Source organism: Pleurodeles waltl, chromosome 7 (assembly GCF_031143425.1).
Source record: "Pleurodeles waltl isolate 20211129_DDA chromosome 7, aPleWal1.hap1.20221129, whole genome shotgun sequence".
Lineage (NCBI taxonomy): Eukaryota > Metazoa > Chordata > Amphibia > Caudata > Salamandridae > Pleurodeles > Pleurodeles waltl.
This window is the reverse complement of record NC_090446.1, coordinates 485,199,725-485,214,646: the sequence shown is the minus strand read 5'-3', so window position 1 is coordinate 485,214,646 and position 14,922 is coordinate 485,199,725.

Here is a 14,922-nt window from a genome sequence, read left to right as displayed (position 1 = left end):
TGGACCACATGTGGAGTGGACTTAGGTATTTTTTCAAATTCTCTTTGGACTAAGAAAATAATACATTTTACCCATAACTCATTCAAGTGACATGTTTTTCCGACGCCTAAAGAAGAGCGTGAGGGGTTGCCCACGGGGCTGTTTGGAAGCACTTTCTTTCAAGTTTAAAAAGGTCAGTGCTTGCCCAGATCCTGGACTAATGAGCACAGTCCTACTCTCACTGGCCAGTCAATGGTCTGCAGAATGACAATATATCTTTGAAGGAGAAGAGATTAAACGCAAAATAGAGAGCATGAGAGAAGCCAGTTTCAGGTTTTTAAAGGGAACATGTGGTTAATGAAGTGGAGTGGGTAGGGTTTGAGCCAGACTGAGTAGGAACACGGCAACTCTTTAACCCTAGATGTACTTGCAACATATTCCCTTTCTGAAAGGACACTCTTTCATTCAGCTTTATTTCAAGACATAAAATATCCATTACCACTCCTCCATTTTCTTCTGTCACTTTTGAGCATTTCTTCTATCCTCATCCTCAGTAATCCCGGCATTACCATCTAAGTCTTACACTTGCTTCTTCATTCTATTCCCGTTGGCGCTTTGAAGTGAACCTAGGGTAGTAAAAGCACAGTTCAAGTGCACAACATTACATATCGTTATACTCATTTCTTCCCTCTCCCCCAAATACATTCTTTCTGCCTTCCTCTTACCTCCATCCTGCTCCTGTTCTCTCATGCCGATTTCACAAAGCGCCTTAAAGCACTCTTAGTGTACCTTGTGTATTATACATACAGACAGCAACTGAAAGCGTCTGCCGTTAACACACAGTCACTCAGGAAAAGATCAGAGCCTAATTAAGCTAATATAAAAGAAGAGTTAGGAGTACAATGATTATCTCAGACCCATTCTCAGTATGCTGCATCAAGCACATTTTTGGATCGCCAAAACGTGACATCAGCACAAAGAATGCTCTAATAGTTGTTTGGAGTTTATTTAGATCGAACTGTTGCCAATCAGAGCAGGGAGTACCGGGTTTTCAATTCCAGCTGGGTTGTTTGCTCTGTAAACAAATGAGGGCTTTCATCGGAAGTGATTTATAAACAGGTTTGGTTGAGAGGTCTACCATGACGACCAGGAGTTCTGCAGAAACGAAGACGGATGGAGATGGGTGGCCTATGGCATGCATCTGTGTACTAGGTAACGCTCCCTATTTAGGCCGAAGCCCACTGTTTTCTCGCAAACTTATATCCTACAGTTTTCTGAGAGCCATCCTAATTATTTTAGAAGTCTACAGAGTGAACCTCTTTAGGGGTGAAACCCATCTCTTGGAGCAAAGAAGTAGCAATAAGTATCTGAGAGCCACATCAAAGCTGCTTGAGCTAGAGTTCCTGAGAGCACTGTACCGCACAGGCAGATCTATTGATAGAGGCGTGTTAGCGAGGGAAAAACAGAACAGAGTTCACAAAAGTCACTCGTAGAAGTAATGTGATTTCTTGTGATGTCACCTAGATACAAATCGTATGATGGCTTTCTCAGTGACGTCATACATATGTAAATTATAGACTTTAACCCTTAAAAATCTTGCCCTATTTTAGCCACAGAATATATGTGAGTATACGCACGTGCCATTCTCAAGCAATAGTGTGATTCATAGTTTGCTTCGCATACTTGAGCAATGTCTCTTTCAGCAACAAAACAGCTATCCTGTAACTCTTTTTAGTAGAAGTTAACGCGCATCTCCTCTTTGTACAAATATCCTGGACTGCATTATCAGACATAAAGGACAGCCTTCAAACTATTTCAAACATTTTTCTTGTTCAAAAACAAACTCCCCAACTTGATCCTGTTCCTCACCAGCAGATATGGCAGTGAGTGACAAGAAAAAACACACATAACGCCGTCCACCTTAAGTAGGGAGGATGTTGTTCTGAGCTTCCTCTGGCGGCCTCTGTTCTGCCAGGCTGTCAGAAGCAGTGTTCCATCAGCGGAGCCAAACTCCAAACGAGGCAGGCACACCGTCAGTTTAGCAGATAAGGCACTCTGTTGCGGTTGTCTTTCTTCTGGAGCTTGCTCCAATATGATTTACTGGGGAACCACCTGGTCGGCCAAACCTGCGAGTCACAGAACATATTTTTCTTTGTTAATAAACTGTTTCAGACCATGATTGACATGTACTCAGATTTCCTTTGACAGTCCTGGTGCATCGGTTTCAGACAGTGCCCATGCCTGATCGAATGCGGCAGGCAGAGATGGACCTGGCTCCACACAACAGCCTCAGGTGCCAAATAGGTAAGATGAATTCTCCTGGAAGACTTCACTGGAAGGCAGCTTGGGGGCCTGACAGTGCTTTGTGTGCTTTGACATGTATATAATGTGAAGTCTGATTGTGGTTTCAGCGATGCATAGAGCACTACTGGAACAGAAGTTGTCATCTGGTCAGGTAATACTGGCTTAAAATACTTTAAGGTAAGTACTGGGGGAGTCCCATGCTATCAAGAGTTAGAAGTGTATATGTGATACATGATATGCAGAAGAAGGCGCCAGAAGGATTTGGGTGAAGGATGGAAAGGAGTGCCTAGAACCCTGATCACAGACCCTAGCAGATGAATGTGAGTGGAGGTTGTACTGATCTAGGCACCCAAGAACTTCTACAAGTTCCAAAGGCTGTGATTAGGGGCTCTGAATACAATGCGGTCAATGTGCAGGCATGAAAGAACTCTCCAACCCCCTTCCAGGAGAACAGACAAGAAAGAGGTCTTAGACTCACCAATACCTTTCTTCCCAATCTACCCCACCCCTCCAGGGGAGGAACTGTGTCACAAGGCCTACAGGTGCCTTAATAATTATCTGGTTGTGAACGAGAGTACAGTAAGGAAATGGGGGCCGGAAAATCTAAGGTTGAAAAAATCCTTGGCTAAATGCCCATGCTATGTACTGTCAGTATGGAAAAAGCATGTGCAGGAATATTGAAGAATAGGTTAAGTGCACTAGCTGTAAGGGGCAAAAAAGTATCTTCCGGAAGTAGGTAGCTTTGAGATTGTGTATTTTAATAACCTTAAGAAACATTTAAAAGATGCCAAGTATACATCATGTCTAGAACAACAGTCAAACTTTCTAAAACCCTAAAGCATGTTGTAAAGAATTACAAACTGTATTGCAATGTTTTAAACCTTATTGAGGGGATGTATATCAACTGTTAGTCATTATAATGCCAAGTTAAACTAAGCATCGTTTACTAGAGAAAGCCAATTGGCCGCAACAAACACCTGTTAATGTAGGTACTCTTATCGCTGCTTGAGATACAGTGTTGAATGCCATTGTTGATGAATGCCCCACGAAAACCAATTGGACCAAAATTATTATTATAAACAGAACACAAATGAAGCACTTGCTGATTATCTCGATCATTTGAAAGATATGTTTGCTCATTGTTCTGGTATTGCTAATGCTGGGGGAAACTGCTGAAGAAGTGGCTAGTGCTGCCTATGTTTAGGGACTACTGACCAAAGTACAGGAACAGCTACACACCATTTTCATTTGGTGGCAGACTAAAGGTCTCTCTGAGTTGGTTTCTGTTGCAAATCATTGTGTTGCTGTGTAAGAAAGGAAGACAAACCTACATAATCTAAACTAATGTCTTTACAAATGCAGTCCTTCCAACGAATAACCAGAGGGAGATGCCAGGGACGAACAGGAAGGCAGAATGACATTGATGGGCAGGGAGGAAGAAGGCTTCTGCTCCAGTTTGTGATTCCTTATTTTTCAGATCCAACAGGCGGGGCATTGGGGCACTGGAAACGTGATTGCCCGAACGTGCCCCAGAATTTACATAGCCAGCCATAACAATCTGAACTTTCGCTCATTCTACAAAACAAATGCCCTACATTTTAGGACAGCCTGTGGGGAGCTGACTGCCATGGAAATGCTTTAACTCCTATAGATCAGAAGTGATCATAGGTATAATGTGTCATTATTAGAAAGCCCTTCTTATGCTTTATAAATACTGGTGATAGTAGATCTGCATTGAAAACTTCTGCATTTTCATCACGACCTTTCTCAGGCAAAACTTTGATGTAGTTGGATTTTTAACATGCATGTTCCACATTACCTTACTAATCCCGTGTTGATCACTTTAAGACCTACCACTTACTAACATGCTTTTCTCCTAAATCCTCCCTGCAGGAAGTTGGCCTGGTGTGTTGTGGACACCTACGGTGTTATCACCTTTACAAGGTCCAGGAATAACCTATTAGTGAAGTGTAGGCAGTGTCTAAGAAGCCAAGGCTCTCTAGAGGTAGCTGTGGATGAGCAGCCAAGACTTATCTAGGAGACATGCAAAGCTTATGCACTACCTCTATAGTCACACAACACCAACACACATGAAAGAACCACACAGTGTTGCAAAAATAAAAGTACTTTACTATGGTAACACAAATACTAGAATACTAATAGGCAGTCCCCCCACTTGGAAGTAAGTAGACACACTAATATATACCCATTACCGATCAGTAACGAACATAGAAAGCAATAGGCATTGGCAAAAGCAATAGAAAATAGTGAGGGCAGTAGGGGAGAGCCAAACCATATACTAAGAAAGTGGAATGCGAGATAGAGTCACCCACCCAAGGATGTGGAATTATTAGAGGGGAGCTGGAGGAACAAGAAACTCCAAGAGGTGAGTACCAAAGAGACCACCAGCGACTAGGAGAGCAGAGGTAAGTACCTGGTTTTCCCTAAATCCAAAAGGAGGACTTTGGAAACGGGTTGTGCAAGACCCAAACAAGACTGGAAGAACCCAAAGGTGGATTCTGGCAGAAGAGGACCTGCAAGGGAAGGGGACCAAGTCCAGGTAATGATAAAGTGCCTGGTTGTGGCAGGAGCCACTAACCACCCTTCTGTGGATGCAGGACCAGGTCGACGTGGGACGAAGAAGACCAAATGTGCAGCACAGAAGCCGAAGAGGAGCCCTTGAAGTGATGCAAGCTGTGTCCCTTGTCGGCTGTCAGGTTGCAGTGGGTCAATAGTGCAGGAAAATCACCAACACAAATGCAAGAGAGTAAGAAGACGAGTTGCAAGGCTGAAGAGGTCCAGAAAGACCCAGGGACTCGACCCAAGGAGGGGAGTCCAGGATGACCTGCAGCAGTGGGAAAAGGAGAGAAGGCAGCCCCTTCAGGCAACCCATTGGCAGCCGGCACAACAATCACAGTGAGGCCCACTCCTCACACCTGAAGAGGAGTCCCACATCATTAGAGCAGCAGAGAGTAGACTGTGCTTTGCAGGAAGAATTGCTGGGGGCCGGGGCTACAAGAAGCTTGAAGATCCCTTGGAGAAGGAGCAAACAAGCCTTGGTAGCCGCAAGAGTTGTGGTGTACAGGGGTACTGTCCTACAAAGAAAGGCAAGGACTTACCATCCTCCAAGTTGGATAGCTGGCAGAGAAGACCAAGGGGACCACTCCAGGCCACCACCTGTGATGCAAGATACACGCAGGTCCGGAGGAGAGAAGATCCACCGAGCCCGTCATTGTTGCAGTTGGTGCCTGCAGATGCAGGGGAGTGATTCCTTCACTCTAAGGGAGATTCCTTCTCACTTCTTGGTGCAGGGTAGAGTCTTGTCAACCTCAGAGGATGCACAGCTTGCTGGAAAGAGCCGTAGAAACAATGTTGCATAGTGGAGTCATCGCTGGAGTTGCAAATTGTTGGATCCTGAAGAGTCCAGTTGAAGTTCCAGTGGCCAGAAGATGAAGTAAACGATGCAGAGGAGTCCTGCTGGAATATTGTACGTCGAATCTGAGGACCCAACCAAGAGGGAGACCCTAAATAGCCTTTGTTAGACTTTTCATCCTTGGCGTGGTCTCCCTTAACTTTTTACCTCTGGCTCCCAGGTTGTTGATGTGTTCTGGACTCTGTTTTTGCAGTTTTTGTTACTCTGGGCACTTTACCACACTTTACCACTGCTAACCAGTGCTAAAGTGCAAGTGATCCTATACAAAATGTGTATGTAATTGGTTCATCCATGATTGGCATATTTGATTTACTGGTAAGTCCCTAGTACAGTGCACTAGAGGTGCCCAGGGCCTGTAAATCACATGCTACTAGTGGGCCTGCAGCACTGGTTGTGCCACCCACATAGGTAGCTCTGTAAACTTGGCTCAGACCTGCCACTGCAGTGTCTGTGTATGTAGTTTTAAACTGCCAATTCGAGAAGGTAAGTGTACCCACTTACCAGGCCTAAACCTTCCCTTTTCTTACACGTAAGACACCCCTGAGGTAGGCCCTAGGGAGCCCATGGGCAGGGTGCAGTGTATGTTTAAGATAGGACAAATACTAATGTCTTTTAAATGTCCTAACAGTGAAATACTTCTAAATTCAGTTTCACGGTTGCAAGGCCTATCCCTCTCATAGGTTAACATGGGGGCTACCTTTAAAAATGATTAAAGTGTATATTCCCTTTGGGAGCGGATAGACATGTGGAGTTTGGGGTCACTGTGCTTACAATTTAAAAATACATCTTTTGGTAAAGTTGATTTTGAGATTGTGTGTTTGAAAATGCCACCTATAGAAAGTGAGCATTTTTCTTGCTTAAACCATTCTGTGACTCTGCCTGTTTTGGATTCCCTGTCTGGGTCAGTTTGACAGTTGGGCTGTTTACACCTCTCTCTAGACAGTGACACAAAGGGAGCTGGGGTGTAGCCTGTATATCCTGATGAGCCATCTGTGCTAGGAGGGAGGGAAGGAGTGGTCACTCACACCTGAAAGGGCTGTGCCTGCCCTCACACAATGCAGTCTCCAACCCCCTGGTGTGTGTCTCGGGCCTGGCCTGGGCAAGGCAGGATTTCACAAACAAGAGAGACTTTTCTTTGAAGTAAGCCTACTTCAAAGGGCAAAATGGGAATAAGAAGGGCACCCAAAACCACAGACTTTAGAACACTTCTGGAAACCAAGAGGAACCTCTGTCTGGAGAAGAGCTGAAGAGCTGAGGAAGAAGAGCTGCCATGCCTGAGACTATGATTTGTGGAGCTATCCTGCAGTTGCTGCTTCTGCCTGTGCTAGGGGACGAGGACTGGACTTTGTGTGCCTTCCTGCTTGTGAAGAGCTCTCCAAGGGCTTGAATTAGAGCTTGCCTCCTGTTGTTGAAGTCTCAGGGACAACAAAGACTTCTGTCTGGCAGCACCTGGGGCCTCTGCTGAGACCCCTACCCTGCCAAGTGGTGCCATCCAGTTTCTGGGACCCTGAAAGGAGAAGCTGGCAGACCAAGAGTAAGAAATCCACGCACAGACCGTCGTGCAGGCAAAAGATCTACGCAACTCCAAGACGTGGCTGAAAAATCGACGTGCTGCCGGCTTCGAAGCTGAAATTGACGCTCGCTTGCAGCGCATCTGGAAGATCAATGCACGTGGCTGGAGAAACGAAGCGCAGCATCGCTGATGGAGGCTGGTGAGATAGCAACCTGCGCTGTGTGGTTTTTTAATCATTGTGCAGCAGGATTTCCGACGCAAACATCGCTGGGCATGTAAAAACAACTCAAGGTCTGCCCCGACCCGAGAGTTCTGTTCGGATCGACGCATCGCTCTCCTGCAGAGAGACGAAACAACGCACGCTGACCAGACTGAAGGAGAAACGACGCACGGTCACGCTGGTGAGTGATATACACACATCGCAAGCCCCTTTTTGACGCACACTCGCCCGTGCAGGGATATTTTTGACGCACCCAGGTACATTTCCACGCTAACAGCGTTAGCATTGTATTTAAAATTATGTGAAGAATCTTTTTGGTTTTTAATTGATAACTTGACTCGTGTATTGTGGATTTTTGTTGTTTTGGTCTCGTTTTGTTTAGATAAATATTCTCTATTTTTCTAAACCTGTGTTCTGTCATTTTGTAGTGTTTTCATTAAGTTACTGTGTGTGTTGGTACAAATACTTTACACCTAGCACTCTGAAGTTAAGCCTGCCTGCTCATGCCAAGCTACCAATGGGGTGAGCAGGGGTTAGCTGAGGGTGATTCTCTCTTACCCTGACTAGAGATAGGGTCCTTGCTTGGACAGGAGCTAACCTGACTGCCAACCAAAGGCCCAATTTCTAACAGCCTTAAAAGGGGTTTTGGTCACCTGCACGGTGACCACCTATTGAGGGGGGGCTGTGACATCACCTGCCTGACCTGGCCACTCAGATGCTACCAGGGGCCTCTGTGCATCTTGGGTTCAAGATTCCAAAGTCAAGTGGCCAACTGGAGGAGCTCTGGGTATCACCCCGGGGTGGTGATGGACATGGGAGTGGTCCCTCCCCTTTCCTTTGTTAAGTTTTGTGCCAGAGCAAGGGCTGGGGGGTCACTGGAATGTTTGGTTTGGGAAAACAACCCCCTCCCAAGCCATGTCACACCCATTTCCAAGCAGAGAAGGTGTTGCCTTCCTCTCCCACAGGAAATCCTTTGTTATGCCTTACCCTGCTTGAGCTGGTCAAACAGCGGGAGGGCAGAAACCTGTCTGAAGGGTTGCAGCAGCGTGGGCTGCTTGAAAAACCCTGATAGACTGGTAGGAGCAATACTCAGGTGTCCTCTAAGGATACCCCAGAGTGCATGGGATCATGCAACTAATACTGGAAACAGTATTAGGGTAGGATTCCAACATGTTTGATACTGAAAATGCCCAGGTTTGGAGTTACCATTAAGTAGCTGCATTTGGAATTACCTGATTATTCCATATTTGTCATACTGTACTGACGTGAGTAGGGATTGCTTTAGGTGTTCTACTTCAGTATCATAGTGGTAAAAAGAAATGAGCAGGCTATTATTCCCTTGTCCCTCATGCTGTAATGGTAGGACTGTCTCTGTGCCTATGGATGGTGCCCTATCTGGTTGAAGCCCCTGAGACCATCGTGCTAGAGTATATACCCTCTTACTATTGCTGTACTTCAAGCCAGAAATCTATTGTTTTGATCACCAAAACTCAATACATTTCCACATCAAGACTGTCAAGTTTAAAAATATTGTTACTATTTGCTTCTCATATAATACTAGATCGTCTATGTTAAACCCTGCTTCGCTTTCCTCCCAATCCTCTATGGTGAGCCACATGACTGTGTTCTAGTACTTGCCCTCCTAATCAAGCCCCAAATAGATCTCACTGCTGCACCTTTACTAAACTGCTAGCTTCTGTATTATGTGGTTGGGTCATGTCCCAGAAATGATAAGAGTACTCTAGTTGCAGGTCACACTGTTTTTATTTTACCTGATGTCTGCCTAGTGTGCTTTCCTCTTAGGTAACTGATCTAATTGCTCATATATGTATGTGCATCTTAGAAAATGACTGTAACAATATTCACTGATTTGAATTATGCCTTCAGTGTTTTCCACAATTTCAGGCTTCTCTGGATGCAATGGGGAATCCTTTACTTTGTCCTTATCAAAAAAGAGTCCCATGTAGTCAGTTTGCTTGCTGCTCTTCACCTCTATCTGAAATTGCAATTAACTGTGCTGCTCATCAGTCTGCTAAAGATGTAGGGGGTCATTACGAGAAGCGGTAACCGCCGTACGGCCACCAATGCGGCCGCACTCCCGCACTCCCCATTACGACATCGTAAACCAAGTTTACGCCCGCCGGCCCAGCGGGGATGAGGCCGCAACATAGGAGCCGGCTCCTAATGGAGCCGCCGGTGTTGCGGCCGTGCGACGGGTGCAGTTGCACCCGTTGCGCTTTTCACTGTCTGCTATGCAGACAGTGAAAAGCTGCCCGGGGCCCTGTTAGGGGGCCCCAGGACACCCCTTACCGCCAGCCTCTTCCCGGCGGTGCAAACCGCCAGAAACAGGCTGGTGGTGCAAGCCGCCAGAAACAAGCTGGCGGTAGGGGAGTCATAATCCCCAGGGCAGCGCTGCCCTGGCGGATTATCACCGCTGGGGCTAAAACGGCGGGAAACCACCGGCCCCGGCGGTGCAACACCGCGGTCGTAATGAGGGTCTCCATACCGCCAGCCTGTTGTCGGTACGGACGCTACATTACCCCTGACGGTCTCCGACCGCCAGGGTCGTAATGACCCCCGTAGTGTCTAGAGAAAATGCCATCGGTGATCAGAACACTAAAAGGGCTGCTTTGTCTCCCAATTCTAAGGTTAATTTGTAAAGCGCAGGTTACTGAGCCTGTCATGATCACCTAAAAAGATCTTGTTGATTTACAAAAAGTTGCCCCTGATTTTGAAAATAACAATAGCAGGGCTGTGAAAGGGTCTTGGATGGAGTGTAGATGGACAATCATGGTTCAGTAGTTTCCCCAAAACCTTGTCTGGCTGAATCTTCGGTCACCCACATGAAAAGGGACAGCATGCTTTGTGCTACAACAGTTCACTCCTTTCTTCCTTTCCATTGGCCAACAGTAATGTCAGCGTTGTCGTTTCTGCGTAGTCCCCCTCATCGCACATGTCAAAAACCATCCATGCTGCCTCCCCTTTTGCTTTGTGCCCCTACGAGCGCATCTTACCTTATTGAGCCTTTTTATGTTAATATATAAAGGGATGCGTTCTTAGGTCGATGAACCTTTTGACTCGAAAAGATGCTCACACCCTTAATCAGTACACTTCACAAATATTATCAAACAAAACAATAAGAATTCTTTGGAGTCAATAAACACACCAAGACCATTAAGTCATGAATAACCACTCCTTTAGTATCAAGTTGAAACTTTATTTCCCTAGATTAACAATGCTAGTATCATGTAAATTAGTCTCAAAACCACATGATGTGGTGGTTTAAAAACAATACTGGTTGACCAAATCTTCTAAAGAACCTCAATTTAACTAATGCATTAATGACTAGTACTTCTAAAACTAAGGTACAGGTCAACAATAAGAGTAATTCTGAAATAGCAATAACCTACATTGAAATTCAGCAATTGAGTAACATCAAATAATAACTTAGTTGAATGGAGAAAAAACTCACTAACATCATATTAGCATCAGCATGTTTGGGCTTTATGCAAAAGAATTTAGTCAATACAAATTTGGAAAACATGTAACTGTGGTTCTAATAAAGGCAGCAGTTGGTACCTAGAAACAAAAGACAAATCAGCAAAAATGACATTAGTGATCGTAAGATACCTGTCCTTATGAACCTGCAAGCAGTGAATAATGTTCGTCAAGCGGTCATCAGTTCAGGAAGCATCAGCATTGGGACATGCAAGGGGTAATGGTTCAGAATCTGGGACTCTAGGCTCTCTGAACCAATAGACAGAAGTATGTGGGGTAGACAGCAAAGGCGCTACGAGCTCTAAGCATCGAGCGCAAGATTACCCAGTATTACACATGGAGCATAAAGATAAAGTCTGGTGTCGATCTCTGCTAAGTGAGACCGAAGTAATAATAGCCCCTCGCAATCCCTTAGTGCGGAACAGTTAAATTACAGTTGTCCCACGTTGTCATTGGTCAAAAATCATGCGATAGCCCTTAGTCCAATAATACAGCATTTCAAATCTAAGATATAACTAAACAGTCTTTCACATGTTGATGATTGGCTCTTCTTCTGCACACATCGTTCGACTCATCAAGAATCAATTTTAGTATCCTTCTGTTCCTTCCGTCAGTACATCCATTGTTAGTTCCTGTGAACATTACTTTCTCACACATCTCAAGTTAATATTTGCAACAATTTAGAACATTCATGTTTCTACACACATTTTCTAGCAAACAAGTTTTGTGAAAACAGGAAAAACATTTTGCTACTCTTAATGATTCTGTCAACTTTAGTTAGCAATAGGCATTTTTATTATTCAGCAAGCATGAGATCATAATTTATCCTGACATTGCAATTTTCAATATGAGGCTGTATAATACTAAGGCTTAGGCCTTGTTAGCTTGAGGCTTACAGTTGATTTAAACAAATACATAGCACTTAATCATATGTATAACATATTGCTACATTTTTCTACATTTAAAACAAGTTCAAAATAATAATTTGTGCATTTTTAATATAAAACATTACATTTTATATAGCGGCCATTCAAGTGGGCACATTTTCAGGCTGCACGTTATTTTCTAAGTTAATTTATTTTCTATACGAATTCAAATACGGAATATATAAAATATTTTATTAGTAAAAAACAGCGCTCAGACCACTTCGTCTACATCTGACATCATTAAAATACCTCATTGTTATTGTTGACCTGAAGCATACACATACACGTGCTCAAGCTGATGCAACCACTTTACTGAAGAAACTTCTCAGATATTTCATCCTTAGATTTGGAATTCATCTTCGAATAGAATTTGACAATGATGTTCAGTTTGTGTCTCCTGTAGTCCAACAACTATGTAAGGCCATAGTAGTCAATCAACACTTTCATTGTGCTTATCACCTCTAGTGTTCACGGAGTGTATAACAGTTTATTTGAACTCTGGGTTGATGTCTAACCACTTACAAATGCAATGAACTGTAATTTTACAAAATAGGATCACTCAAGCTTTTTGCCCCAGCTGTCAAAAGTGGCGTTTCCTGCAGTCATAGGTGCAGAATACTGTCCTATCATATCTAAAGTTTTTCTAGGTGTACATGAATAGATTGATTGGATATGTGAAGTCATTGAAGTTGCCCAACATAGAAGACTGGATTGGTAGTGAAGGGTGGAGCATTTGGTCTTGGTTGACAATTATTTTATGGTGGTTGGGGAATGAAGATTCTTGAAACTGTGATGGCCTTCGTTGTTGTGAGTAAATTCATTTACAATATTATCCGGTCTGTATTGCTTCCGTCAAAAGTCTTACCAGAGGCAAAGGGACCTCCCCTTGCTGCCCATTGTACATCAGCTAATGATGAGGCCCACCATTGGAAATCTGATTATGCTTCTTTAGAATTTGAGCATGATATAGAATTGGAAGCAAATGCTTAAATGAACACTGATGTGCCTTAATGGTAGTGCAAGAAAGGAATTTTGCACTAATAATTACTACTTTGAGTAACTGCTGCAACTATGTTTTTTGCACTTGCTAACCATACCTAAAAAGGCATGGACGTCATTTATGTGTGAGAGAGTGTGTGTAAGTGTGAATTGTTGGGTATGCTTAAGTGGTCAGAGGGCGTGTGAGGTCACTACCGCTACCCCTGCCATTTCAGTGAATGACGTCCATGAAAGGATGTGCCCTGAAATGTATGTTTCGAGTCTCTCTTTTGAATCTTGTCTTCCGAGAAAAGAAAATGATTAGCTCGCTCAGTCAAAAAAAGCTTACTTGCTTGTTACACTGGGCTGTCTTCTTCTTCCTTTCTCAGGATCTCAGGCCCAGACCGCTGTGCACTCCTATTGTTTTGCAAAGTCGCGTGCTCCTCATTGGAAACCTGTATGTAACATTCAATAGCCATGGTTCAGAGTTGCGAGTTACTGGGACCGGGATAAAACTGCGTGCGGTTTTTCAGTATCCGTCCGATAAAAATTAACACAATACTGGGTAATTACGAGTAAAGCACTATGGAATGGGGGACTGTTGTGTGATTAAACCAGACACAATCCCCTATTCCATTTGGTTTACCACATACATTTACCGCCTGCTCTGAGCGGGCGGACGGGGGTGGGGGGGAGGGCGTGTAAGTGCATGCACAGGCCTGTGTGCGTTAAGTGGGGCTGAAGGAAAAGCAGTAGGAGTTGAGAAGGGAAGGGGAAGTCTTTTTCTAACAAGGGGGAACACTGAATGCTCCACGTGCTAGAAACAAAGACAAAGAATGCTGCAACCAAAGCCTTATGTGATTTTTGCTGAAAAAAACAAACAGGACATGAAGTGGATCGAAATCAACACATGAAAGCAAAAGCATGCCTTAATTTCAGTCCGCATTACTAGTCATCAAGGCCTATATATAGGGGACTCCCTGGTCAGTCGAATTTGTGATTCACGGATAACTAATTTTCTTTTGTTAATAAACCCTTTCAGTCTTCTACTGATGTGCGCAACAGACTTTCCTTGAAATAGTGGAAATAGTGGAAGTCGATATTCTGCAGTCAAAATTTTTGACCATGATATTCTGATTTCCAAACTGATGCAGCCATGGTATGTCACACACTGTGCTAAATAAATCCCAAATAACAATATATCTGTGTATCCCTTATTCATTTGCAGCTATTTTTGTTCATAGAAACAGACTTTAATCTATGTTTGTTCCTGGAGTCTCCCCAATTGTGTTTTGGATAAAATCTGTCATATCTTGTACTTCAACCTCCAGGCACCAAATTTTAGACAGATGCCATCAGTCCTCACCAAATCTTTTGAACTCTAGTTTCAGGGCCAGGTTACTAACTCCATCTTAACTTCTAAACTTGTCCAACTAGGCCTGTTCCCAGCGTATCAAAGCAGCCATAAAAACAAGCACTCAAAGGTGATCTGAATTTATTAAATGCCCTAATTGTCTTTTATTGTAAGTTTTTAAGAAATAACATGCAGACGTTGATGTTTAATTGACTAAAATCTGTATATCCCAATAAAAACCAGGACTCTTTTTTCTGGCAGATTGCCCACCAAAGGATTACCAATGAAACCACCTTTATCACACCTGGCAATTACCGGGTGTGATAAACATTTCACTATTTTTAATTGTGATCCATGTGCCAACAAGTACACATATCCCAATCTGATGGGTCACTTGTAATGAGGAACAAAGTGACAAAGCCAAAAAAAGACTACCTCAAGCTCACAGTTCCAAAGACCCTTGCAAAGCATTGTTCACCTTTCCGTCAGTGTACGTTGCTCACATTACCAGGAAATTGTGGTGTTCAGTGCCTATGTACCTGCAGGGTACAAGAAATGTGCACAAACCAATTAATGGGTACAAAGAAAAAAGCACAGAATCAATTACAATATGTAGTAACCTTTATTCTAGGGAGAGGTCAACACAGAATGTGAAATCTCGCAATGAAAGTCGTATAAAAATAGAAGTAAATAGTGCATCAAGAGCAGAATCTTTGA